We start from the raw sequence: 27,122 nt of genomic DNA, 5'->3' as shown, positions 1-27,122 counted from the left end.
CAGCAGTCTCAGGAGAGAACCCAAGCCTTCCCTCTCCCCAGACACTTCTTCCAGCTCCTGCAGGAGGATCCCGAGGTGTTCCCAGGTCAGCTGAGAGATAGTCCCTCCAGCATGTCCTGGTTCTTCCCCGAGGCCTCCTCCAGATGGGAGATATCTGGAACACCTCCCTAATTACACGTATAGGAGGCATTCGAAACAGATGTCAAAGCCACCACAGCTGACTTCTCTCAATGTGGAGGAGCAGCGGCTCTACTCTGAGCTCCTCCCGAGTGACAGAGGTCCACCCTGTGAAGGAAACCCATTTCAGCTGCTTGTATCCGAGCTCTTTTTTTTCGGTCATGATCCAAAGCTCATGACCATAGGTGAGAATAGGAGCATAGATTGACCGGTAAATCGAGAGCTTTGCCTTTGGCTCATCTCCTTCTTTACCACGACGGACCGGTACATCGACCGCATTACTGCTCTCAATCTCACGTTCCATCCTTTCCTCACTCGTGAACAAAACCCTAAGATACTTGAACTTCTCCCCCTGCGGTAAGGACTCTCATCCAACCTGGAGATGGCAAGCCACCTTTTTCCGGTGGAGCACCATGGCCTCGAACTTGGAAGTGCTGATTCTCATCCCAGCCACATCAAACTCAGCAGCAAACCACCCCAGTGCATGCTAAAGGTCCATGTTTGATGAAGCCAACAGAAGGATTGCTTTGAGTATGGTAATGGCCAAAAGGGTCATTTTTAGAATGTGGAAAACTGAATCTGTACCTAAATTTGGTATGTGGTGTAGAGGTTAATTGGAGATATTTGGATTGGAGATTATAATGATTAATTGGAGATATTTGACAAAACATGGGGACAGATATTAGAACACCTTAATGCATTGGAAGAAATGCAAGCGTAACCAGTGACCCCTGTCAATAACATAGTAATTAAAGATTGAGTGTACATGATATGCACTATTCATAATCTATAATATTTTAATAAAGTGCCAAACTATTATTTGACAATAAAACTATAGTCAGGATAATGCATTTTTCTGGTAATATAAGAACAACAATACTTTAGTTTTACTTTAACTTTAACATTCCTGTTTTTCCCGGGAGTCTCCTGTATTTCAGACCCATCTCCAGCCCCCCACCCATTTTTTTATTTATCCCGGAAACCCCCGAGTCGCCAACATTGGTATGGCATCCGATCGCAGCGGCCACCTGAAACACGCTTCATAGTAGTTAACTTACTAACACCACAGTACCAGGTTCTCAACAGTGTTATTCAGACATCTCACCCCCAAACCTAACCCTCCCTCAGTCTCCTGGATTTGTGTATGTGAGCCTGATGCATGAGTGCATTAAAGCAGTGCAGTTAAACACCAGCATATTGCTCCATTCTTAACCATGACACACATTCAGTATTAATCCACAGCAGCAAAAGCTGAACTATTCTGAACCTTGACCGCTGCACGTGTGTAAGAACAGCTGACGGTGGCCATAGCAATGACAAATGGCAGTAGATTAAAAACTCAAACGCATTTAAATCTGTAAACAAAGCAGCATGGAGGCAACCATTTACTTACACTTGTGAAATGGAGGAAGAAACTGATCCATGAGCTGTGTACTGATAAAGTTCCTGTCAAGCTCTGTCAAAGTCCCATACATCAATAGTCTTTTCTGATACTTTCTTTAACAAACGTCCAACGACCGTTGTAAACGTGTAAATTGCAGAAGCAAGTGTCAGAAAAATGACAGGAACCGCACAGGCTGGGCTATAATGCTGAGGTATTTTTGCAAAACTAAACCTCAACCACTGACTTTTCACAGTTTCATCTTTGGGTAGAGAAAATAACACTAACTTTCCCTCACACTTCCAAAAATATCCAGCTGAGCACCTCATATTCATGACTTGATTCAACTGGGATCTGTTAGTCCTTCTCTTTTTCTTTGCTACTGTGTTAGTGGGCGGGACCACAGGTTTCAATTTCCTGGGTTTGCGCGCGCAACAATTGGGCAGGGCTTATGTTTCTTTTCGATGTCACGCAGAAACGGCTAAAGACTCGTTATCAAGACAACTCATTTGAATCACTATGAGTTGACTTTTTAATAGATTAATCAATAGTTTTAAACACGGTCCACTTTCAGATTTAAGCCTTAGCTGGATATTTCACTTCACTTAGAGCTGTGTTACACACTACATGGAAAGTCATTTTCAAAAACCCATAATAGAGGCTCTTTAACATGAAACAAAAAAAGCTGAAGTAGTCACACTATTGTCATTCATGGTAATAGTCAAAGAATATCTACAAATCAACCACAATTTAGAAAAAATAAATAGATAAATAAAACCCACTTAGTCATAAATGGAATATAATAAAATATCAAAGAGAAGAGTTTGAGTCTGTTTACCAGTAATTGGAGTCAGAACATTCATCTAAGCTAAATAAACCAAGAACAATACTTCAAATTCATTCATCCATTTTCCTTTTGCTTAGTCACTTTATTCATCAGTGGTCGGCACAGCGGAACGAACCTACAACTTATCCAGCATGTTTTACACTGCAGATGCCCTTCCAGCTGCAACCCCGTACTGGGAAAAAAAACATACATTCTCACACATACACAACGGCCAATTTAGTTTAATCAATTCACCTATACCACATGTCTTTGGACTGTGGGGGAAACCAGAGCCCCCTGAAGAAACCCACATGAACACAGGGAGAACAAGCAAACTCCACACAGAAATGCCAACTGACCCAGCCCGGACTTGAACAATCAATCTTCTTGCTGTCAGCCGCCCCTTTGTCAGAAATTATATCAATTTTTTTTACCATGGAAAAATAACAATTTAGACTTTGGAATAATAATATTGGGGTAAACATACTTTATTTAAAATGTTTTAAGTGAATTATTTTTCCATAATAACAGCAACAACAACAAACTGCTTTTTAAACAGTCAAATAACTTTAACATAAACCTCTCGAAAAACAAACATCTGAATGTTTTCACTAAATGTTAAGCAGTGCAACTGTTTTCAACATTGTTATTAAGGATAAATGCTAATAATCAGATTACAAATGGTTTTCCAAATGTACTGTATTTAGTATCATCCAACTCTGATCTGAGTTTCTCAACATTAGTGTAAATAACAGTAGTTTTCTGAAGCATCTCTTTAAAGAAATCTTTACTCTTACTTGCTACTTATAAGAAGCATGAACTACAGAGGATAGGAGGCATTTTATGAAACCTAATCTCGTGGGAATAGAAACAGTTACCTGACACTCTCAAGGATGATCAGATTTAATGCTGTGATAAGCACATGTATAATGAGGGACACTTTCTACACACAAACAGAGAAACAGCCACTAAAACTGTCTAGTAAAGGCATGTTGGTCAGCTCCCACACTATAGTTTTCATTGTGGTGCAGAACTAATACAATTCAGGAACGAGTAGCCACTGACAGACACCGCAAATAATTGGAAAAATACAAGAAACTTCAATAAAATTAAGAAGTTTACTATTATATTTGTCTAAGGGGGAAAATCAAATCCAATAATAACCTTTTTCACTAATAAAGACCTTTAAAAAATCTGTTATTAAATAAACCTGTTATTTAATACACCCAATTAGTCTGTTAGGTTTATAAGAGCACAATGAGGAAGCAGAAATGTCTAGAGAGTTCAGTTTTACACACCACACCTAAGGGTTTATTCTGTTTGAAATGGTAAACGTTGAACACCTTCAGTGAATGAATGATCCCCTGAACGAATCTGGTATGAACAAAGACAAGTCGGGGCCTGCTCTCCACACCTGTTTTCTTAATCCTCTTTTAAAAAGTGTGTGTTACTGTACTGCTCCTCTAAAATAACAGCGTACACAAACACTCACAACTCACTCAGCGTCTTCAGATTTAAGGCAAGACACTAAAGGTGAAAAAAATTTACCAATAGTTACATATCGTCATATTTACATATCGTCATATGTACATATTTACATTACATTACATAGCCAGTTTACATTAGGAGTTGCAAACACTTTCTGTTTTAGATGTTTTGTAAAATGCTGTTTAAATATGCAAAATAGGCATAATTATAAAGGCATAGTATGTCATTTTCTCTGCTAGAGAACACACTCATTGTCATCAAACAAAGGCGTATTTTGATGACGACATGACAGAGTGTGGAATCATAGAAGTTGTAATTTTCATTAAGACAAAGCCAGGCAAGTTTATTTATATACCACATTTCATACACAGTGGCAATTTAAAGAGCTTTACATAAACAGGAATAAAAGAGACAAGTATAAATAAAATAAAAACAAATTATATAAAAACAGATGAAAACAGCGTAAAGACAGATTTTCCATATTCCATAACACTAGTATATCATATTTTCTCATTTTACTCTGTGACATCTCCATTCTGGTGATCATCCCCCCTCTGTGGATTTTTTTCTGTACCTATTAAACTGTTCGACGTCTGCAACAGATTCAATTTTTCACCTTATATCAAAAAAGTTTACCTTTACAGCTCTAATTACGTGCCCCCCAATTTCAACTTCCTTCTGGAAGTAAATCGCATGACCCCTGATTTCTACCCCCTCCCGGGAGTAGACGCTTTAGCTAGCCAAACGTAATAAAAGGTGTTGATCTCAGCCAAACGCCAGGGACTTTAACCCTATTACATCCTATAAGACTCCTGCAGAAATCATTCTAATGGATGAGCTAAAGTATTCAAAACACAATAATAATAATAATAATAATAATAATAATAATAATAATAATAATAATAATAATAATAATATATAAGCACAATATAGAACACTGTTTGGTGTTATATATTTGAATGAAAAAGAAATCATACATATTTTGTGTCTCTAATGAAATATGAGCTAATTTGCGTTCTTTCTAGCATAAAATTCTAAATGGTTCAAAATCCTTAGCTAAATTATTTATTTATTAATTTAATTTTGACAAATTAGATTGAAAGGTTTTTACCAGTGCTTGGCACATTCCTTTAAAAAAGTATTTAGTTGTAGTTACTTCTCACAAATAGTAACTGAGTTACATAATTCTAAAAGAATCGAATTACCAGGGAAAGTAACTATTGCGTTACTTAAAATCGAATTAGTCAAATGACTATAAAATAAATATAAAAAGGCAGCATGGCCTCAACTATATACCTAGATATTATTTAGTTTAATTCTGTCTGAGTAATAAGTGTTTGAGAAAAATCAAGTTGTAGTTGATTTTTGGCTTCGTCTTCTCCTTTGGTAGCAGAGCTTATGTTATCACCTGTGTTCTTAGCCACTAAGTTTGTGGTGTTGTGTTACGATGTGAGGGGCTTCATTAGATTAGAATTACTTGTCACCGACACAGAGATAAGTTTTTTTCTGGGCATAAGTTGCACGATACAAAAACATTCTTGCCTCTTACCTCAACGATGAAAAAGTAGTGCTTATATTTCCAGTTTACAAAAGCTACCATTGAACTTGTTGCATTTGCCATCATTCTGCCTCCTGTCGTTGGTGTGTACGACTGACTGCATGTGCTTGTGTGTGAACACCTTGCACTACTCTGCCTCTGATTGGCGAATGATGAAAATGTACTTTATCGAAGCTACTCATCACGTTCTTAGTTACACCACGTTCACAGACACACCAATCATCATTACTGGTTGGTTGCGTCCCGCCCCAGCCCTAAACACACACACCAACACCAGAGAAAGAGAGGTCATATGACTGAGAAGCGGAAAACCGCTTCAGTGATCTCAATTATGGTAACGTGCATATTTTATAGTCAGTAATGGCAACAATGGTGTGACGGGGGAAACAGTAATTCAATTGATTACTCGTCACAGAAAAAAAAAAAACTCTCGCTGTTAAGAACGCCATTTATTTATAGCGCCATTTTTCCAATCACCGGTTTTTACTGGGTGGATTTTTTTGGTTCTTTATTTATTTACTCCATAATTAAAAAAAAAAAAAAAAACTGCGGACAGCCAGAAAAACAAACAAGCATTTGAGTAAAATAGAATATTGTATATATTCAGCTCATATTATGTATGAACACATTCCTCTGCTAAAACTTAGAACTTTAAAAATGTGCATTGTAATTTAATTTAAAGACACAAACTGATAAAGTACAAAACAAGTGCATTTTGGATATTGTCTTTAAAAAAATCTTGATGAAGAGCCTAAAATTGAAAAACTGTAGATGCATAAAAACTGTTTTGCCTGCAATGATTCACCTTCTAGACCAGGGGTGGGCAAACTCAGTCCTGGAGGGCCGGTGTCCTGCACAGTTTAGCTCCAACACTAATCAAACACACCTGAACAAGCTAATCAGTATCTGCAAGATCACTAGAAATCTATAAGCAGGTGTGTTTGATTAGAGTTGGAGCTAAACTGTGCAGGACACCGGCCCTCCAGGACCGAGTTTGCCCACCCCTGTTCTAGACCATCAAACCATCATCCAACCACACAAATGCTAGCGAATAAAAGCAACCCTGCTTCAATCTTTTATTTAGGTCACTGAATAAACGTGCTGTTGCCATGCCAGAAAGGCAGATCCGTGTTTGAAAGCCTCTGGGAATGAGTCTCGGCCCATTTCAACCACAGCCACAGTCAGACTCGACAAATTCACACATGAGTGAGTCCAAAGCCACGCAAGCACTCAAATATGTCAATTACTGTCGACCTCAAGTATCAGCTTTATTTAACGGTGCAAAGTTTCACAGTCAACACAGAGGTTGTGCTTGTAAATTACAGCGTTTGAATGGTGTAAACTTAAGCTCCACTGCTGTGAAGTCTTCGTGAAGATCACTGACTTCTTTAGCAGATGAAAATGGCACAGAAATACTTAAATATGACTTGGATTTACTTTACTTAGACGATAAAAAAAGAATGTGCAGGGTTGTCATTGTTCATAAATGCTAATGAACAAATTATGAAACAGTATTGATTACAGATTTTCCACACTGAAGTGGAAAGGAAGGTAAACAACTGCAAAAAAGCAGAGTTTTTTAAAGGCTGGAAATGACCAGTCTAAATATTTCCTGACTGCATACTTGAGTGTTTGTTGTAGTTTCCTGAATTAACATTTTATCACTGCGGTTATCAATCAAATTTAAATCTTAAATATTAGCTACTTTTGACAATTCAAATAAAATAAATTTAAGATGAGGAATAAACTTGCAAATTTTTCCTAAGCAATTTATGGAAATAAATAAGTTTAAGATGAAGTATCAAAACATCTAAAAGTGAAATAACCATCAATAAATAACCATCAGTGAATAAACTCTAAAATAAAGTCCAACAAATGTTCTGAAACTCGAAATAAAAATAATACCAAAAACTAAAGAGACATTAAAGAATCATTTTTAAATAAGTTATTCAATAATGCAAAGTTAATACACAACAATCAAACCAATAAAAAAAATTATATCCCAAAACAAGTGAAAGAGGATTTGATAATTGCTTAAAATAAACCAATTTTAAAATTTGAATATAGGATACTGTAAAACTTTTCAACTTTTTCCTAAATGAATTATTTATTTCACACTAAACACATTTAAATGCTTATTTCAACAGGTTACACATTTCAGAGCTGCTTCAACCAGATTTGAGGATCACTGTACTGAACTGATTGATTTACTGACCCCGGTCTGGCCTTCCTGTTTTAAAGACCCTTTTAGCCTCGGAGTCCCAAAGGAAGTGCAGATCCTGCTGCTGAAGAAACATTGCTCTTCATATTAAGGAATCCTCTTTATCACACTACAGATGAGCCTCATTACTGTCCTCTCAGACACTTCGTAATGAATAGTTATTCTATTCTAACGTATCATCAAGACTATAATGGAGAGTCACTGAACTTTCTGAACCCTGATGCATCTGTATGCCAACACCAGAGGTTAGCTTATGGGCTCAGTATGAAGCTGACTCTCAGGATGTCCAGTGGAACTTAAACAAAGGATAGTTCACCCAGAAAACTGAAAAATCCAAGAAAACGTTCCAGTTCTGTATATGTTTCCCTCAAGAGTCCTGAGATCTGTTTGGTACATATAATCTTCAAAATATCTTCCTTTGTGTTCAGCCAAACAAAATTTACGCAGGACAGGAATAACCTGAGAAATAGTAAACAATGACAGAATTCTTTGGTAAACTAAGCCTGTAGACATTCAATGATAGTCAAACATCTAATGAGAAGTGCCAGGTATCAGTGGTCGACAGTGTTCAGTTTAAGACCACAGTCCAAACTGTTTAAACGCTTTTCAAAAACAAATGAAAATGGCACCTGTGAGATTAAAGTTTGGTTTTTCAAATGACACATGTAATTGAAAAGAGAAAGGGCTAAAAAATATATACATGAATTGGCAATTTTCCATATTTTGTGACTGATGTTTTTATTTTCTGTTATTTAAATTAATTTAAAGAGTTCTGAACAACTGGAACTTGGCATAAGTTAGCTTTTTGACCAATAAGAACTCCTCAGTTTGGCAAATTGGGCAATCAGAAAGATCATTACTTTTTTTTCCTTGACATAAGTAATCAGCCTTAATTAAGTACATTTTTTCATTCATTCATTCATTCATTCTCTTTTCGGCTTGGTCCCTTTATAAATCTGGCGTCGCCACAGCAGAATAAACTGCCAACTTATCCAGCATATGTTTTATGCAGCGGATGCCCTTCCACCTGCAACCCATCACTGTGAAACACACACACTCATACACTACGGTCAATTTTAGCATACCCAATTCACCTGTACCGCATGTGTTTGGACCTGTGGGGGAAACCAGAGCACCCGGAGGAAACTTACGCGAACGCAGGGAGAACATGCAAACTCCACACAGAAATGCCAATTCTTGCTGTGAGGCGAACGTGCTACCCACTGCACCACCGTGTCGCCCAGTACATTTTTTCTTAAACCAAAAATTGTTCAAATATGATTTAAGTCAACAAGCAAAAGGAAGCTTTAAATATAAATCAAGTCCGGCTTATAAAGGACAATAAGACTTCTCATCGGCTCACAGAAATACAAACAGATATGCAACAATGAAGCAGATGAGCATCAAGTCTAATAACCTACTACACTGATATTATAAAATAACTACCACTAGAATCGACCTCAACAAACTCACATAAACCAAAAGATCAATCTAATAATGCTTATTGTGTCAAGGTAAAATGCTGCATTTAAGGATATCTAACACTTTTCATACCATGCAATTCAACCACAGTAGAGAAACTCAATGATAAGTTTCTGATTTTGCCAATAATGTAGTTTGCTGGAGTAAACAAACGTGCAGACTGACTTCAGATAGATTCCTATATAGTCACATTCAAGCCGGAAATGTATTCATACTTCTGGCAAATTCTGACAATATTTTTGTTCAAATGTAAATAAAAGCTGAGAAATATATTTTTCCACAATGAGGCCTCTTGTATGTTATCTTATTATCTTTATAGTCTAATTATCATAGTCTTATTTTTATCTTAGAAGTCTGTGTGATTTCCAGTTTAAAAACAAAACTTGCTAGTTGAATAAATGTAATTTTACGTCAGAATTTGTCAGGGTCTAAAAAATTTCGGGCTAGACTGTGTTTATATATATATATGGCCATGGTTTGTTGGTCCTTCTTGTGGTAGGAGTTTAAAATAGCTAAAAAAAACAGGCAGAAAGGCCTGTAATCACTGGAGTGCTGGAGAGCTCAGATGTTCAACCTCTGCCAAGGTTCAAGACCCACCCAGTGCAGAACATCGGGAGGACACACTTCTGCTCCAGCAGCATCTCACTTCCCTGTCTGGAGCTGCATGTGAGAGCAGCACATTTGCAGAAATGCTGATCCAACGACTGGCCACCATTACACATTATCAGCAGTCTGCATTCAACCACTCACAAAAACATGCCACATAACAACAAGAGTGGTCATGCTTTCTTCCTTGTGAACTGGGTGAAGAAATCAGTACAATTCAGAGTTAGTCAAAATCTAAAGTGATGAAACAAAACAAAAGAAAATGTTTGGTAAAAAAAAAAAAAAAAAAAAAAAAAAAAAATTCCAAAATAAAATTAAATAAATAAAATATTTTTTGGTGAAATATTCCAAAATAAAATAAAATAAGATAAAATAAAATATAATACAATTATGTTTGGTGAAAATTCCAAAATAAAATAATAAAATAAAATACAAAATAAATAAAACATTGTTTGGTGAAATATTCCAAAATAAAACAAAATGTTTGGTAAAAAAAAACTAAAAACAAAAATAAAATAAAATGTTTGGTGAAAATTCCAAAATAAAATAAAACAAATTAAAATAAATATAAAATAAAATAAAAATGTTTTGTGTGAAATTTGAAAATAAAATAAAATAAAATGTTTGGTAAAAAAGTCAAAATAAAATAAAAGCTTTGTAAAAATTTTTTTTTATTAAAATATAATAAAACAAAATAAAATAAAAGCTAGATATTAAGATATATTTTTGCCAACCTGAATTTAAGTGGACAACACCAAATCATGTAAACGTGTTGGCAAGCTTTTTGAGGATCTTCTTCTCCTGGAGGTAGTTGAAATGCATTCATTCATGAAGCCAATATGAGCTTTTGCAAATGACAAAAGAGAATTTAAAAGCCAAAAGATCCACAGTGACCCACATTTTCTGATAACATTCGATCTAGAATTTGTGATTTGAAGCACAAAGACAAAACATTACAGATCTGGGCACAAAACAAGGGTACCAAGGTCAAACACAGCCGTAGTTGATGCTATTGCTGGGAAACCGGCCAACGCAAGCAGAGCTTTTTAATAGGAGTCATTCAGGTTTCACAGACCTGAGATCAAGCACTGATCTGATAAAGTGAGTTTAACTAAACAGAACAGAAATCATTCCACCACTCGTGCGCCAAATTTCAAGTTTTCAGTTTCCTCTTTTATTATGACAAATGCACACAACTGTTTCAAAAGTTTGTGGTCTGTAAGTACTTTAACGTTTCTTAAAGAAGTCTCGCTTATGCTAACTAAGGCCTAAGACTGAACTATAGTGGCATTTTCCTTTTTACATTTTTATTGATTTGTTTATTACTGTATTAGAGTTGTGTATGCACCTTATACATACACTTGCTGTGCATTTATGATGCTTGAGGACTTAGATGTTTGTAGACTGTTAGCTTTGTGTCTCTTCTGTTAAGAACAGAAAGAGAGAATTTAGAGTTTACTGCCATATCAGCTTCTATGGCTATGTAATGGCAAAAAAAAAGATCAAGTTTACCACATTTTAGAAAAACACTTTTCTATAATTATAAACATATTCTAACATTTAAAAATCATCAACAGCAATAAATACACAAGATAAAAATACATAAATAATAACATAATAATATAAGCTAAAAATCTAAAACTGTTTTAAGGTTTACTTTTGACAAAAATTTTGCAATTTTAGAAGGATTCACATTTAAAAATATTTCATTTAAAGTCTCTCCAGATAAAAAAATCGTTGTCTGATAACAAGGCAAGGCAAGGCAAGTTTATTTATATACCACATTTCATACACACTGGCAATTCAAAGTGCTTTACATAAACAGGAATAAAAGAAACAAGTATAAGAGAAATAAAAACAAATAATAAAAATGGTTAAAAAAATAAAATAAATAAGCATAAAAACAGATAAAATGTGTCCTAAAAGAATGAAAAAGAAGAGAAAAATAGAATAGAGCGATCTGTCGGACGTAACACAGTGCTCATTCAGTAAAGGCACAGCTAAACAGATGTGTTTTCAGTCTTGATTTGAATGTGCCTAATGTTGGAGCACATCTGATCATTTCTGGAAGCTGATTCCAGCAGTGAGGGGCGTAGTAGCTGAAAGCCGATTCACCCTGCTTTGACTGCTTTTTAACATTAAAAAGATGGTATTCTACAAGAACACGTTTAAAAGTTTGTTTTTTGTTGGAATATTGACATTTTGGGGGTTCTTCTTCTTTGAGTAAATGTCCATGTGGGGGTCTTGTGTGTCCATTATGGCATCTTCTGTAAACAATCTCATCATGTCTTGAGTTTTAAAAAAAAAAATAGGATTTTGTTCCTATTTCAGGCTGGATTTCAAAAAGTTAATTTTGTGAGCACTGATCCCATTCTGCTTGCCATTTGTTAAAAATGTAGCCTTTTATTAGTGGCTTTAAATCTGAAGGAGGGATTTTGCACTCCTTTATCCTTCCTGTTAGGGCTGTTAAATTATTGTTGGGGATGTTTGTTTGTACAATTGTTTTTTGTTGTTGTTGATTGTTTTTTTTTAACTGTTTGTTTTTCTGTTTTGTGCAAATTAATTACAAATTCCTATAACTAAAGTATTAAAAAATGACTGAACAATTGTGCTGCTAAACATTACGACAAGACTATTCAATTAGTTTGTCATGGGGCCAGTTCATGAAAAGTATCCCAAATGAGGGGCCGGAGAGATTTGACTTGCAATATAAGTGATGTCTAAATTAAAAAGTTAATATGTTGTATTTTGAAACTACATAACATCACTGCATTGTACATTGTGGCTTTTTTTTACAAACATATTCAAATGTTGTATTTCAAAGCAGAACAAAATCAGTGTATTGCTCAAGTAGGCTTCTTCTACATGCAAATACATTCATGTTTTAAACTGCGTAACAATTAGGGATGCAACGATTATAGATTTTGGTTGTACGATTATAGTCTGAAGAATAATCTTTCATGGTTATCACGATTATTATGCATTTATTAATTCAAAACACTACTAATTTAGAAAATCACAACAAAACTGCTGATATTTTAAAGTGTTGTTTATTGCTGCTCATTAACCAATAACAGCACAAAATATTAATAAAACACAAACAAAAGTCCATTTCTTTCTTTGGACTTAAAAATAAATGAAGTTTTTTGAAAGTTTTTTCAATGAAAAAAATGACAAAACAATTAATAAATAATAAAAAATAAGAATAAATAAAAATATTCAATTCAATTAAATTCACCTTTATTTGTATAGCGCTTTTACAATTTAGATTGTGTCAAAGCAGCTTCACATAAAAGATCATAGTATAGTACTTGTCTAATGTTAATTTAAGCTTTATATTAGCTAAGTATTTAAATGAACTGTTGTTATCATCTGCGTTTATACATACATAATCATTTTAATCATTTGTAATAATTCGTCTAACATTTCTTTTGTTTACACTGCACTCACTGATATGGTGTGAGATAATTTCCACTGTGTGTACTTGGTAGTGCGTCGGTCTGTTCTACAAGCCGTGCGCGCACCGCTCATAATAAGCGCACATCTCTATTGGAAATAATGAACTTGCGCGCGGAAAAGACGCAATATGTAAACGGCCTGCTGCTATAGTTAATCCAATGTGCGTGCATATTAGTCTCGGTATAAGCTCGGAACTTTAAACTAGTACAGTAGGAATAACTTTGTTTAGTTGCAGCAGTTTTGTTCCATGCAACAGAAGCGCAGCGTTGAGAAGCCTTTACGATTAATTAACCGTAATGAATTAAAGCGCGGTAAATAGTGAAATCGGCTAATCATTGCATCCCTATTAACGATATCAGTGCTGTATAAAGGCCTTTTCTACAAACATATCCAAATGTTTTCTGCTGCCCGCACCATTCGCTTAATGTCACTTGACTCACTCTCTGCGCAGCCTTCAACTGCAGCTTGTGGTGTATTGAACAGACGCACGTCACTTTATAACTATAGCAACCTTTTTTGGACTGAACCAAATTTATTTTTGATGTTTTGGTCACACTATTTGGGGGCCGGGTTCGAAAATACTCAAAAGAAATTAGTTATTAAAACCATTATGTTTGAAAATGTTTTGTCTTTGCCATGATAACAGTATATAATATTAAATTAGTTATTTTGAAGTATACCAGTAATCAGTTTAAAGTGCATTTTAAAGGTTTAACTGGTTTAATTTGGTATACTGAAGGCATTGGACAACAGTGGTTTGTTTCCGAGACAAAAAATAAAATAAAAAATCTTAATGGTCCCATGAAGCTAAAATATATTTTTTTAGATGTTAGTATCAGCATTGTGGGTTTTAAAGATATCTATAAGCTAGTGTGCTCAAAAACAGTGACAAAATTAGCGTTTAGAAGATATAAAATTGGTATAAACATGTAAAGCTTAGTTGCCACTTCCACCTAAATGGATCAACAGTTTTATTTACCTCACCTCATACTTCAGTTTCTCATCAAATCATTACCAATCAAATGCTCTCTGGTAACTGACACACCCTTCCCTCTTCAAGACGCTTCGCATTTGCTTTAAAATTGATACGCTTGAGCATAACCACTCACACTGGCAGAGCTGTGAAAAAAAAAAAAACACTATCGGCAGTTTTTAAAAAAGGGGAGGAGCTACACTATGCACTGCACTTTATAGACGAATTACCAACCTGGTTGGCTGGTTTTAGCTGGTTGACCAGCCTGGTTTTAGAGGGGTTTTGGCCATTTCCAGGCTGGTTTCCAGCCATTTCCAGCTTGGTCTTAGCTGGTCAGGCTGGACACAGCTGGTTTTGGCTGGGCTCCCAGCCTAGGCTGGTTTAAGCTGTTTTTTTCAGTAGGGCACAGACATCTTTGGCTAAAAGAGAGCTGAATGAACTGACGACCTTATAAAAAAATGCTCGACTCTGCAGTTCTCATGTTATATCAGGTGAGTTTATGCTATGTTGAATCATACACATTACTCGTTTTTGAAATTATCTTATTAAGGAGAAAGTCCGAATGTGTGATTATAAAACTAACTTTACCTCTATGTGCGTTCACATACCCTGGCGTACAGGTGTAGTTCGCTGTAAGAATGCAGTTGTTTTGCTTGTTGATGATTACCCAGGCCTTGTACAGTTCAGTCTTCTTTCCTTGTCTTTGGCTAGGCAGAACCTCAGTTTTTAGCACTACAAAGTGTTGAATCTGGTAATCATGGAACATTATTTCTTGCACATGACCACACAGAACCAAATTCTAGGCATCCAAAGACATGTAGGCCTTTAACTTCTCTCTTGTTAAAACACTTGGAGCTTTATTGAGATTTCGGGCTGGATGCTTGGTCATTTCGTCTTATCCAATATCCATTGGGAGGGTGCTATTGCAAATGGACCTGTCAAACGAACGCCGCTCACTTTAACGTTATTTTTGCTGAATCACTGTGCTTATCACTGGGTGACAAGCTGTTATAATATGCTGAAAGCATTATGTGAATAATATATATAACATGTAATCAATATAACTCTCACTATAAATGGTAGCGCTCCCGTTTTTTTTCTGACACCTCCCTGCGCACGCATCCTGAATGTTTACAAACATGGTCATTCGTCTATATGTGCCATTCTTTTTATTAACATCATGCAAAAGCAATGTGTAGTCTGCCTTTGCTTAACAAGAATAATGTGACCTCTGTTTGCCTCTGTGCCTGAGAAGCACAGTTCACTCGTCAATACAGAAACATGTGCAGTGAAAATTATGTAGGCCAAGACACGGCAAGCTGCCTCATGCAGTCGTGCCTCTTGAGTGGTGACAAAGTTTTGGCAGCAAAAACAAAGTCTATAGATGCCTGACATGTGGTGTCTGTTCCCTTTACAAGATTCCGTAGTAACCAGAAAGCCTCATTGTATTGCAAAGAGAATAAAGTTATAAGTTAAAAATAATGATGAAATGACTCTCACATGCTTCTCCACTTAATGAAGGAGCACATCAGAGCTCTGGAATTTTATTTAATGTAATTAGTGCTGTCAGATGTTTCGTGTCATGTGACTGGAGGGTATCATCTTATGCTCCAGAGACAATAACAATTACAGAGCGGGCGTACAAGATAAATACAGTTTTCATCTGCTACGCAGCCTTCTGACGCCTTTTAAATAAACTGGTATGACCAGGACAACAATGCACAAAGTAACGATAAGTATTGTTTTTAAAAGCATGCCCAGATTACTATAGAATAGGCCTGTGGTAAAACTATTGCCCTCTTTTAACTTGGTATTTCCTGTGATGCAATATATATTGTCCATACATAAAAACCAATTCTAGCAACATTTTAGCTGATTGCAGCACCTCTCGATCTCTATTGGAGGTGTCCGTATGGTTAAAAAAAACACTATAGTATTCAGTATAAATTACTATAGAATTTTTTCATGTGGGTGCCTGACAACTGAAAATAGATCTGGTAGCAAGTATTGCAGCCTCTCTTACGTTTTACCTTGCACTTTTTCGTTAACATTTATTATTTATTTAGGATACCCGTTTCCAATGCCTAGTTAAAAAATTGTTAAAATTACTATAAACTAAATATTCTTAAGAACAAAATATTGTGTTCTTCGAAAGAGCATACTTGCATTTTGATGCTATTATATAATGGCTGGCATAAAATGGTCTTAAAATGACAATAATATCATTTATCGCAATATATTTTGGTGTAATATATCGTACAACCAAAAAATTAGATAGTGACAGGCCGACCTGTTAAAAACAAAAGAAGATATTCTGAATAAATTTAAAAACTAGTAATCATTAACATACATATTATTTAACTTTGAAAGACAATGATCTTCAGATTTAAGCTTTCTTCAGAATATCCTCTTTTGTGTTCAACAGAAGAAAGAGACTCGTAAGGGTTTGGAATCACAAGAGTGAGAGTAAACGGGGAGTTAATTTTCATTTTTGGGTGAACCATCTCTTTAAGATGCATTTTTGGTTGATCAGATCACAAGTAGACAAGGAAGAAATATTCCTACAGCATGTGCGCTCAGAATTTCTATACATGCACCACACACTTTCCTATCAATAGGGGCGGACTTGGTGATTTGGGGGCGCTAAGCATTTTCAGGTGTGGCGCCCTAGCATTGAAACTAAAAACACTCTTTCTCTATGGAGATATTTTTTCTCTCTAGATTCTGTTTTTTTCTTGTTTGTAAATAAACTGCATGTTAAGATATATTTTAAGTGAAACCTTCTTAATTTAAAATTAACAGTGGTGTGAAGTAACAATTTACAAATACTCAAACTTCTGTAATTGAGTAGTTTTTCTCAGAAATTGTAATTTACTGAGAAGTTTTAAAAATGTGTACTTTTACTTTCCCTTGAGTACATTTTTAGTGCAGTATTGGTATTTCTACGTCACTACTTTATTTTTTCTTGTCTATAGGGATAAGAAGTCCATGATGAACAAGTCCAATCAAATCACACATAGAAGGTAAATTACCTCATAATGAACTACCTCAAGACATGGGCGATTTATAATTGCAGCAAACTGTTTGAAAGCATTTAAAGGTGTCCAAAATCTTTACACGCATTGACTCTGATGATTTAATTAAGTTGAAGTGAAAACTCAATGTCAAGCCGACGTCAATGTCCAACATCCAACCTAAAATCAACCAAATATCAACGTCTAATGATGTTACAGCTTGATGTTGCGTGGACGTTACCACTATGATGTCTATCAGACGTTGGATTTTAGTTGCCATACCTGACGAATAAATGTCAGTATTTGACATCAATATGATATTGTTTTAAGATGCTGGATTTTGATCACTTTTCAACACAACCTAAAATCAACCAAATATCAACGTCATATGACGTTGTTATTGGTGATCAAAATAACGTTGCCCTTAGACACTGGCTAGACATTGAATTTTGGTCACCTGACGTCACAACCTATATCTATACTAATATTAACGTCTTGTTGTCCTACTGAGCAATAACTAAATGCACTACAGAATGTTACATTTACACACATCTACAAATTACATTTTAATGCATCAGTTTTTTTATAGCGTAACTCTCACTACTTTTGAAAGGTCTACTTTTTGCACTACTTTGAGTAATATTTACAACAGATACTTTTACTCTACTTGCACTACATTTTTAAGCAAGTGAGGGTAGTTTTACTTGAGTATGATTTTTCAGTACTCTTTCCACCATTGAAAATTAAATACAATAAATTCACAAATACAAAGCAGCTCACAAACCATGTACAATTGATTAACCATACTTGTGATTTGTGATCAGATTTCAATATTTGCATTTGTAGTAAGGGAAGGAATGTTCCACTATTCATGGGGTACCTAGTTTAGAAAAGTAGTAATAATGTTAAAACCTTGATGTTTTTTTTTTTTTTTTTTTTTTTTTTTTACAAATTTTACAACATATGATAGAAAAATTAAGAGCTATAGGATGATTTATATCGGCTTCTTGGCATTAGTCAGGGTCCTCTACTTCTGTGGGGCCCTAAGCGGCTGCTTACCTCGCTTAATGGTTAAGTCTGCCCCTGTTTATCAACACTTATTCTTATCATCTCCATGTTTCTGTGATCAGATTGATGTATTCTAACACAGCTGCAAACAAGGCTTAAGTAGTTTCTGCTTATGAACAAGAGTATGTGTTTCTGAGCAAGCTTTACAGCTGGTTTGGTGTGTTGTAAGGTTTTGCACTAATTACCATTTAATGAACTACAGCATGTTTCTGCTGCTCAACAGCATACGTGTGGGAAGCACATGGGCAAAGGGCCAAACAACACCATATCTCAATCTTAAAGTTCCTTAAACCAAAGAAACAAGCATAAACAAAAAGTTCTAAGGTCAGCCTAAATAAAAATGACAGACTAATCCTGCTGCTGACAGAAAAGATGGAAAGACTGTTGTTGCTGTCTAGTGCTTTTCCTCAAAGCAACAATTTGCTGAAGCAGTGTTTGTGTCTACATTAAAGACAGACTTTGACTCATCACTAATCTTACCCTTTTAAACTAACATTTAATAAATATTACAATGCTGTAAAATGTCTCATGTTTATATGGACTGCTGTTAAAACAGGAGTATGTCTCGCTACTGTGTGTTACACTACGAAAGCCTAGTCCACTTTCCCCAAATAGCAACTCGCATGGAAAAATCATTAATTCATTTACAATGGGATGTCCAGAGTCCATCCAAAATGTAGATGCACGGAATTTCCACTGTAGCAATGTGGCAACTTTAAGACTTTAAATCAACTAAACAAGACAAAGATGAACAAGTTTGGGTGTCTTGCCAGTCCTAGAGGAGAAACTTCAGCACTGACTTATTGAAGTGTACAAGATAATAAAAAAAATAATAATGATAATATAGAGGGACTAAGCCGAAAAGAAATTATTAATAATAATAATAACAATAATACCTCAGGAACAGAGGTCTAAACATCTGGAAAAAAACTCTACCAATACAAAAATGTAGGGTGTTTGGTTTGATTAAAGCAAACTGATAAAATTCTGAACTTAAACATGACACTCTTAAATCTGGAAAAAGACTGATGAGTCACTAATCTTAAAATGAATAAAAGCTGTATATAATAATGATATAAATATTGCATAAGATACACTTTAAATATATTTTCTATATTACTCCGCAGTTGTCAAGATTTTTCATTATTTCAGGGCTCCCCTCCATCTCAGATCAATTCTCATATTAAACAGAGATGGCAAAAGTACACAAATCTTTTATTCAAGTACAGACACTCATGTTTAAAATGACTCTGATAAAAGTTTAAGTACTGACTACAGTTTTGTACTCAAGTAAAAGTAAAGAGGTACAGCCTCAAAAATGTACTAAAGTAAAAAGTACTCATTACTACTACATGTTTTAGTTTTACTAGGTAGGTAACCATCCCGTTTCCCCCACAGTCCAAAGACACGCAGTACGGGTGAATAGATGAACTAAATTGGCCCTAGTGTATAAGTGCATGCGTGAACGCAAGAGTGTATGGGTGTTTCACACTACTGGATTGTGGCTGGAAGGGCATCCGCTGCGTAAAACATGCTGGATTAATTGGTGATTCATTCCACTGTGGTGTCTCTTCACTAAGCTGAAGGATAGTGAGTGAGGATAGGTAGATAACTAGACCTCACATCCTATTTTATGAAAGTAGTCAAGCAGCTTCACACCCTGTAATAAGGCATCAGCATTGCTCAAAAAGTCAGCACATGTATCATCATCCTGACTCAAACTCACAGCATTCATCATGCGGCTGTTAGATCAAAAACAACTGCCATTTATGTTCATACACTGTAAAAATAATTAGTCTTTTGTATATCTTTTTAAATAATATCTTACATTCTTATTGAATATATTGAAAAAAATGCATATTTTTTAACTGGAATGCGCCACTCATGTTTACCTGTGATCTAATCGAGCAAAATGTGTCTTATTACCTTGTAAACCTATGCAGCATCAGTCATGTTAAGTTCGCCATCTCCCTTGGTCTCATCTGGGAAGTCATCCTTGCTTTTCTCATAATAATATTCATAAACTAGCCTACCTACGCTGCATATAACCTTGGTTGAAAAAGCCGTCTACTGCAGCACGCAGTGCGCAATGACAGAAATAGATTGAGTGAATAAAAAATGCGCTCAAATTGCGCAATGACAAGAAATAATCTAGATTACACCACCAAACATATGAAAACTAAAGTAACAAGCCCAATTTAAAAATGTAAGGAGTAGAAAGTACAGATATTTGTGTAAAGATGTAAGGAGTAAAAGTAAAAAGTTGTCAGAAAAATAAATAGTGGAGTAAAATACTGATACCAGAAAAATCTACTCAAATACAGTAAAGTATTTGTACTTCGTTACTTCCCATCTCTGATATTAAACCTCATATTTCCACTTATACTGGAATTCCAGAAATAATGGCTTATTTTAAAACTGTTTTATTAGAGTTCCTCTACTCTTATTATTCCTTTATTATTTTACTGCTCATAATAAAAAATGCACATTAAAAATTTAAACAAAAGCTAAGCTTTACATTCAAAAATAAAACCTTCTGTTTATTTCTAACCTTTTATAATATTGCATAAGATTATTAAGGTCTCTAGTGAGCCGCAGCTCTTCAGTTGAAAATCTCAGCTGTAATATATATTACATACATTGCACACAACATTATATAATTTTACTTCATATAAATATAGTAAGATTTTCCCATTCAGTAGTAACAGTCTCAGACTTTTGGACTCCACTAAACGCATAACTGACTGTAAAAAGAGGTTTGCAGCAGGTCAAAAGCACATCCTCAGGGAATGTATTATATTACTTTCACCAAAAGCGTCATGCAAGTGCCACTCAAATCTGAACTACTGTACAAGTCATGCAGTAACATGCTGTGAAAGAATTCATAAAGACTGCATCAATTCATAAAACTCGTTTGACTGATTTAACAGGTCTATAGTCTAAACGTCTGATATGCCCAAAAAGACATTGCTTTTCTTAAAGCATTTAAAAATATCTAATACCCTTTATAATTAAACGCATAGTCATGAGCAGTTTTTGACATTCTATTCTTTTGAAATGGTTTGTGTAAAAGTTTAACATTTAAAGTGTGATAGTAAAGTGTCAATGATGAGCTAGGTAATATGGGACATGCTGTATTTATTTAGCATGCTAATTCAGGTCCTGAGGCTACAAGAGGATCCACTTTCCATCCAGCCTTGGCTTGCTCAGCTGAGCTTTTCATTTTGCTGGTGCATTTAGGGATGCATCTGAGGGATCGAGTCAAAGTCCAACTAACTCCAGTGTTTGATAAACTGCATTAAGAGGAGTAAATTAACTTCAACACATGGAAACTAAAAACACTATCATCATCATCATCATCATCATCATACAAATAAATGTTCATGCATTAGCATCAAAGAGTGAAAATGACAGTATTGAATAATAGGTCTCTGGTCTTCGCTGGCTGTCCCTGAATGAAATCAATTTTTTTTATTTATTTAGTTTAATTACAAAACCCCTAAACATTAGCTTAGGACAAAAAGAGTTTGTGTAGTCAGCATGCTGTGAAGATTCTGTTTTCTGCTCTGCACAATATAGCTGCATGATTAATTGAAAAGAAATTGAGAAATTGTGATTTCGCAAAAGCCATGCTTCTCATGCACATCTTGTCAGGGAAGCATGGCTCTATGATCACTAGTAAATCTCTGAAGAAGGGATTTACTAGTGCAGAAACTGCAAACATGTCACAAAGAAGAGACACGGGCAATCAAAGAAAGCAGAGGATTTACTTGCTTCTACTGATTCTGTTTGACCAGAAAACATGCAGCTGCAAAATCATTTGACAGAATAATTTATTTCTGACACTAGACTGAAGATATGAGGTGAGTTTGGAGAAAAAGTTTATTAAAAAAACAAAAAAACAAAAATTTAAATGCTTTCAGATGTAGCAGCAACAGTCACAGCAGTAATATCACAGAATTATTATCAATTTCAGGATTGCATAGATTAAAATCACTTGCATATAGCTTGTCAGTGATGTCTAGCTCTGTGTAGAAAACACTGCTTAATCTGTAAGCAGATGGTGGCGAATTACTGCTGAATACAGAGACAAATTTACAGTTAAAATGCATATGAAAAAAAAATAAATAAATTTTTTAAAACTACACAAAGAAATCTGCCCAAAGATTGATGAAGAACTAATATGGTAAAACTGATCACCATCACGGGTTCATTTCAATGTATTTACATTTCAATGTATTTAAAAAGTGATAATGAAGACTCTAGAGCTGAAACTCATGGGGATGGCCATTTAGCTTCTGAGCCAATCTGAAAGGCGACGTTTATAGAAACAATATCCTTAAATAAACAGTTTCAGACATAAGAGGCGTTATCAAACGGTTTTCTGACCTTAATTTGATGCAAACTCTCCAAAGATTAGACATTAATCTATTATTATATACATTTAAAACAATAATCTACACTGAAAAAATTTATTGAAAGATGATTCCTTGGATTTACTCAATCTTTTTAAGTTAAGTGGTTGTAAACAATTTTTATTTGGGTTGAATTTAAACAAACAAATTAAGTTGAACATTATTAAATTTAGTTTGTTTGTTTAAATTCAACACAAATAAATTGTTTGCAACAGTTTTGCATGTAACACTTTGTCAGAACAACACCTTCAGAACAAAATTACTTTAACTTTTGGTTATTAATAAAAATTAAAGGAACACCCACCAAAAAATTTACATTTACTCATAATTCTTTCTACCACAAGTCGTATCACACCTATATCAGTTTCCTTTTTCTGTTGACCACAAAATAAGCCTTTTAAAAACCTGAAACCACTGACTTCCATAGTAGGAAAGACAAATATTACAGAAGTCAGTGTTTGCAGGTTTCCAACATTTTACAAAATAATTTATTTTGTGTTCAACACAAGAAAGAAACTCAAACAGGTTTGTGACAAGTGAAGGTTGAGTAATGACAGAATCTCCAGTTTTAGGTGAACTATCCCTTTTGAATGTCACAGTAGAAACACTTTATCCAGATTACCCATGAGAGACACTCGAAATACTCAAGCGTTCATTCATTGAGACATGAATTTCAAAGAGTGCTTCTGCATGGAAGTCTGCTCTCTTTACAAATCAATAGACTCTTCAACAAATGAGTACATTACTCTAATGAATTGTAACAAAACACAAATTGACAAAATAACCCTCCCTAAACCACAAGCAAAAACAGATCTAATTACCTCATGATAGCCAACAAAAGTTAGACTGTCCTGCATTTATGTTGACGGTAAGGTGGGGAAGGCCTTTTCTGTTTGTTTGCATCTGAGGTCAGTGTGTTGCCAGGCGCTGATGTCATTTACTGGGTTAAGAGAGGTTGCATGGGTGTGGAAAAAGAAACTCAAACACACGTCAATGGTCTGTACAGTTATAAAGATGAGTTGGTGGAAGTAGTCCTGCTAGCCAAACGTTAAATGGAACCATATTATGTCCGAATTACAGCATATATTTGGTATTTAACATACAACATCACAGCTAAAATGGTAACCAATGCAACACCACTGCAAGATCTAATTCTTGCTAATGCTAAGAGATACAAGCTTACATCTGAAATGATCCAAAAAGCAGCTAAATGTCCAATATATTTATTGGATGGGCTGTAAATGTGTTGAAAAACCCAATAACAAACATCCATCCTGAGATGTTACTACGAGCTAGTGACAATAGATGTAAAGCTCAAGTGTATACTGATTGAGGTCAAATGCATGTAGATAAACATATGCACATGTTTTTCTTTGCTAAAGACAAGCACTAGCAAGTTTGTTTACATTTCACTTCTCGTCTATACATACTTCAGTTAAAGGGCACTCATCACGCAAAAATCAACCTCTGGAAGCTGTTTTGACAGCTGTGTGTAGTTTAGTGTGGACACACAGCCATAGACATCACAGGCAAAAATACATCAAATCCTTAAAAAAACATTCTAATGTTAAATTAGGACCCAAATCCCAGCCATTTTGAGAAGGCCAAACACACTGTGACATGGCCGTTCAGTCCCTCACCCACTGAATTGATTGCCAGGAGCATATTATCATATTAGCATAAATCCTATCAAACAAGACAGGATTTGTCAAGAAAATGGTATCAAAAGATCTGTTTTAACTATATGTGATCAGCTGCACCTCCAGAAAGATTTCAAAATAGTGCATGTTTGTGATAAAGAAAATACAGTAAAATCACTATGTAATTCATAACCGCTCCAATCACTGCTTAGTGTCAGTATAACTGCGCAGGTGTATGTGTGTGCACAAACTTTGTAACTTTTTTTGTGTGGCTCATTCATAGTTGCAGGAAGGTTGAATAAACTATTAAATTCATTTGCCTTAGTAATGTTGGCAAATTATAATAGTTTTTAAATAAAAAAAACCCTAATATTCCTAAATGGATTGTTAAAAAAAATACTCAATTATCGATATCGAATGATATGAAACATGATATCATGATAATATTTTTGCAATATTGCCCAGCCCTACATAGAATCTCTGGCTGTTTCTCAATATGGATTCTTCAGCAATCTTTCGTCCTTGTGTTCAGTTACAAAACTCAAGACCGCAAGAACGGAGGATGCTTGAAACTTCCTGAATGTGTTCTTGATATCTAGGATGCATTGATGTAGACATGAGCAAAACCCGCTCGGGAAGTCCCAGAAGTCATTGGGGCTGAATAAAGGTGGTGGGAAGCGCAGCATTTTATATAGATTTATTATAATTGTATTATTTTATATAGATTTATTATTAAAGTTCAGAGATATATCTTCTTTATCTCAGGAGTTTGCCAAAATGAGACGAAGTAAACATTACCATGAAAATCTTAATGAAGGCATAAACACATTAAGATTGTTTTTTTGCTGAAATTCATTAAAATCAGTTTTATTAATAAACTTAAAAAAATCTGTTGTAATATTTAAAATTTTTATTCGTTCAACGTATATTTGTAAAGTATGCATTGTATATATTGTGAAGGGAAAAAACTATAAATTGTTATATGAATGCTGTAATGTTTAAATAACTTTTCATTTAAAAGTGTGTGAAGGTCATGTGACCATCAGGAAGAAAGCAGCATCTCATTCCTCACAGCACGCATTCTCTGTTCTCGTGGTCTCCTGAGTTCGTTCTTCAGAAGGAACTCGGCAAGACTGCTCTCAATGAGAACACGAGTCCGTTCTCAGCGTTCTTGGAATTGAGAAACAGACTGTATCTATGTTCTCACATCTGGGTCACTGTCTGTGTCTGTCACTGACAGCTACAACTTCCTCTCACCCTAAAATTGACTTATTCAGCAGGGTATAATAAATGATCTGATGGGTATTTTGAGCTAAAACTTTACATACACATTCTGTAAGACATCTTTTACATCTTGTTAAATGATGAAAATAGGAGCCTTTAAAAGTGTGTTAATCTCAGTTCACAAATGCTGAATTTATTTGATCAATTCTCTGTTATGATGTTTTTGTTTTCATACAATTTATAATGCGATTTATTTATTGTTGTGATTGCAGTTTAATTCACTGCAGTAGTCAGTGTCATACCACCCCATAAAAATAGCTGTAATGTGCTCAAATAGCATTTCAAACATTTGTTTGAAGGCAGTTGTGATGCTTTATATTTTTGTCGAAACACAAACAGGATTCTTGAATTTGGTTCAAAACTCAAACATCCAAATTCCTTCCATTCTGACTACTTGCAATTGTCTTTCTAAACCACAAACAAACACAAACATGCTAGTCTTTAGAATGTTAATTGCCTGTCTGTAGCAAGGTTGAGGATTTAAAAGAAAAGAAAAGGGTACACATAGGCCTCATCCTTTAGTCACTATTTCTGGCTGTGTTATTAAGCAATTTAAATCAGCAGCAGATGTATAGAACAACACTACAAAGACATTTTCTACAGGCACCATCAAAAACAGCTCAATAGTTTTAACATATGGTCATGCTGACACTTCTAAACACCCAGAAAACTATTGTTCAGAGACTCAAAACACATGCATGTTAATAGGTCTTAAAATGGTAAACTTTTGACTGACATGGGGAATGTGCCCACAAAAGTAAAAATAGCAGTCACACTTAATCCTTATAATTATAAAAGTTCAGCAGATTCAAAAGTCTTTCATTACGACAGCTTCACTCAAATGCAACACAGAACACAGGAATCTTATCTCTGCAGCGCTTCTGGTGAGTAGGAGCTCTTCTACTGATATCAGGACTACAGCAAGGCCGAGTTGATCACATCTGACATGATTTGCTAAATTTTTCAATGAACAGATTTCAAGCAAAACACAAGACTAAATAGGCTTCTATTTTGTTGACTGCAGCTAAATATTGCTGTTAGTTTATCTTTTAGAGTTGCATCCTGTACACACATAGATCAGGAATTCGCTGGAGTGACAACCGCATTCAACATCTGAATTATCTACTAAATGTATTGTGTGTGGAGTTTTTTGTGCAGTGCAAGAACCACAGTCTTGACTGCCAGTTAAAAAAACAGAAAACAATCCATTTCCTAAAGTAAATTTAAAAGCGTTTAATATAATAATATTGGTACCCACACCTTTCCACTTTTATCACTTCATAAAACTCACTGATTTATAGACCAAACTGTTCAACAGCAAATCAAAACTGGTTATAATAAGTGGACATGGCAGCAAAACACTACTGTGTGAAACAGCCTTAAAGGGGTGGTCCAGAGTGTAATTTTAACGCTTGGTTGTATTTATAACATGCAAAGCAATGTGAAGATAAAAAATAAGGTAAAGATTGTGGCTGTTTACAGCGATTGGACTGATAAATATGAATTTGTAGCGAAATTGTTAACAGGGCC

The 27,122-nt window shown here is 35.0% G+C and overlaps 1 protein-coding gene across 1 annotated transcript in view; it reads right to left on the bottom strand.

Moving 5' to 3' along the window:
* itgb5 (integrin, beta 5) overlaps positions 1 to 27,122 on the bottom strand; it is a 63,645-nt gene that overhangs the window by 10,950 nt on the left and 25,573 nt on the right. The gene's annotated exons all lie outside the window — the stretch shown is intronic.

The sequence above is a fragment of the Danio aesculapii genome, chromosome 9 (assembly GCF_903798145.1).
Source record: "Danio aesculapii chromosome 9, fDanAes4.1, whole genome shotgun sequence".
Classification (NCBI taxonomy): Eukaryota; Metazoa; Chordata; class Actinopteri; order Cypriniformes; family Danionidae; genus Danio; species Danio aesculapii.
This window is presented reverse-complemented; position numbering and strand designations above follow the sequence as displayed.